At 54.5% G+C, this 3119-nt stretch overlaps 1 pseudogene; it reads right to left on the bottom strand.

The window, feature by feature from the left end:
- Positions 1-525: 525 nt before the first annotated feature.
- On the bottom strand, positions 526-2813 carry LOC103229979 (tubulin beta-8 chain-like; annotated as a pseudogene).
- Between the last annotated feature and the right edge of the window lie 306 nt (positions 2814-3119).

Genomic DNA, 3119 nt, shown 5'->3' with positions numbered 1-3119 from the left:
TGCCCACCTCATTAAGAGAATGAGGCCACACAGACACACCCAGGCCATCATGATGATGGAACGGCTGGGATCCTACTTGCCCACCCTTCATTGCTGGTTCAGAACCAACTGTCTGATCACATTCCTACCCTGGGGACATTATTGTCTACCAGGGTCACTGATCACTTCTAAAGTTCCAGAAACAGAGGGCCAGCTGGTCCCCTAGAAGTTTGGTACATGGGATAAGCTAAGGTTTGCCTTCAGGACCAGGTTTTCCACCACGTAGCTGCCCAAGGCCCAGGGCACCCCCAAGTTCATGTGAAGCCTGCCTACCATGTCCACAGCCCATGCCGACCCCTCCTGGAACCACTGGAATGCTTGTTCCTGGGTGTGTGATAAGCCCAGACAGCTTCAGCCTTGCAGGACAACTATACGCATCTGGCAGCAGTAGCCGAGAGCCTATAGAAAGAAGTTGGAGGTGAAACCAGATTCTACGAAAATACTTTATTAGGCAAAAACCACGTACTAAACACTTTAAAATGCATCAGGAGAGGTGAAGACACAAACTAGTGTGTAGTGACACATGACTGTCAGAACACACTAAAGAATCCAGTTTCCCTCCTCTACCCAGAAAAGGAAACTTCTAGGCCACCTCCTCCTCAACACACTCAAACTCCTCCTGCTTGGCTGTGGCATCCTCCTGTTCTTGATACTGTTTGGCTAAGTAGTTCATGTTGCTCTAGGCCTCGATGAAATCTGTCTCATCCATTCCTTCACCTGTGTACCAGTGGAGGTAGGTAGGCCCTGCGCCTGAACATGCTGTAAACTGCTCTGAGACACGCTTGAAGAGTTCCCTGATGGCCGTGTTATTCCCAATAGCAACAGCCGAAGTTTTTAGCCCCCAGAGTGGGATGTTACAGAAGGCTGTTTAAATGCCACCGGGGAGCTGGTCAGCAAAGTTGCTACTATTTTTATTTTGAAAGTTGAGCATTTGTTCCTTCACCTCTCTCGGGCGTATTCGACCCCTGAAAATGGCAGCTGCCGTTAGGTAGCTGTCATGACAGGGGTCGCAGGCTGTCGTATGCCTAGTATCAAACATCTGCTGGGTAAGCTCAGCCACAGACAGGGCTGGGTACTGCTGGCTGCCCTGGCTGGTCAGTGGGGCAAAGTTAGGCATGAAGAAACGCAGCCGGGAAAACGGGACCATGTTCAGGGCCAGCTGCTGCAGATTAGCATTCAGCTGGGCTGGGAAATGCAAGCACGTGGTGACCCCACTCCTGGTAGCAGATGCCAGGTGGTTCAGATCACCATAGGTGGGTGTGGGCAGTTTTAGGGTGCTATCACAGATGTCCAGTAAGGCTTCATTATCTAAATAGAATGTCCCATGTGAGTTTTCTATGCGCTCATTAAATGAGAGTGTTGTGTTATAGGCCTCCACCACGGTGTGTGAAACCTTGGGCAAGGGCAGGACACTGTGTTCATGATCTTGTCTGGATACTCCTCCCAGATCTTACTAAGAAGGGTACCCATCCCAGACCAAGTCCCCCCACCCAAGGAGTGGATCAGCTGGAAACCCTGCAGGCAGTCACAGCTCTCAGCCTCCTTTCTGACAACGTCCATCACTGATTCCACCAGCTTTGCGCCTTCTGTGTAGTGCCCCTTGGCCCAGATTTTTCTGGCCCCACACTGACCTGTAAGACAGTACAGCCAGTCACTCGATGGCCAAGTATACCGTCATCAGTGGTCACCACCACAATGCAACATGGGCCAAGCATCACAAGTGAGATGACAGCGCCATTCACCCTGGAGGTGGAGCAAATGAACCCCCCTCCCCCAGAGTTACAGCAGCTTCCCCTATTAGAAATCAAGTCGGGAGTCAAACCTGAGAAAGGCTAACAGAACCTCCTGCAGGTGGCTCCTGCCCATTTTCAGGGAAGGCAGTAGACACGGCCCCAGCTCAGCTCCCTGCAGGGAGTTTATATCAGTAGCTCCACACCTTGAGGAGACACCTGGGCCTTCCTCCCAAAACCCCTTTAGGAGAGGCAGATTGAGCGACTCGAAGGATAGGAGGGTGTTCAGGGGCCCTGGCTCCACAGTTCCCACAGCAATGACCTTGGGGCATTCCTAGATTTTGAGCTACCCTGGCTAAGGAGTCGCACCCCAGTCCTCACTCCCCGAGCTCACCAAAGATGAAGTTGTCTGGCCTGAAGATCTGCCCCAAGGGCCCCGAGCACCGAGTTCATGGGGCCCAGCTCCAGATCCATGAGCACAGCGTGGGGCATGTACCAGCCACCTGTGTGGGGCAGGAAGGCATTAGCGAGGGGAGGGCTGCCATTCCCAGGAGGGCGATCGGAGAAGGACTGGAGTCTCACCCCTGGCCTTGTTGAAGTACACGTTGATGCGCTCCAGCTGCCGGTCGCTGTCCCCGTGGTAGGTGCCAGCAGAGTCGATGGCATGTTCATCCGAGATCACCTTCCAGAACTGCAAGAGATTGGAGGGGCCAGACAGGCCAGGGCTGAGTCACGGAGGCCTGGGAGCTGGAGGCACCCCAGCTCCTCTCCTAGCTCCTCTTCCACCCCCAGCCTCATCCACACCCCATCCCTAGCCTCCGTGTCCCTGGAATCCATCCCGGCCGCCTTGCCAGTCACCCAGTTCCACCGTGTCCCCAGCAGGGAGCCCAAGGGCCAGCAATAGCAGGAGCACCGCCCCTCCACTGCTACTGCCAACATCTTCCCTGGCCACCAGGCAGCTGGGCCCTCAGAGCCCCGGATGCCAACCTTGGTGCCGATGTTGTTCCCGCATTGCCCAATCTGCATGAGCATAATCTCCCCCATGGCCAAGGTGGGATTAGGGCAGTAGGAGAAAGGCCAGAAGGAGTAGCAGATGCACAGTGACCCAGCCCACCCTCCGCCAATGCTTACATAGCCAGGTGCCCACGTGCCTCAGCCTCGGATTGGGCTCCCAGAAGAAGCAACAGCTTTACTTCCACACAGGTGTACCCACCTGTGAATCCCTTGGAGTTGAACGTCTATTGGGTAGCTCAGGTGGGCCTGCTGTGGTCCTTTCCACGTTGGGAAAAGCTGGTCAGCTGGAGAACTTCCTCCCACGTCTTTAGTAAGACTAAATCCCTAGCTGACCTG

The sequence above is a fragment of the Chlorocebus sabaeus genome, chromosome 19 (assembly GCF_047675955.1).
Source record: "Chlorocebus sabaeus isolate Y175 chromosome 19, mChlSab1.0.hap1, whole genome shotgun sequence".
Classification (NCBI taxonomy): Eukaryota; Metazoa; Chordata; class Mammalia; order Primates; family Cercopithecidae; genus Chlorocebus; species Chlorocebus sabaeus.
The sequence above is the reverse complement of the archived record's forward strand: the minus strand, read 5'-3'. Positions and strand labels throughout refer to the sequence as shown.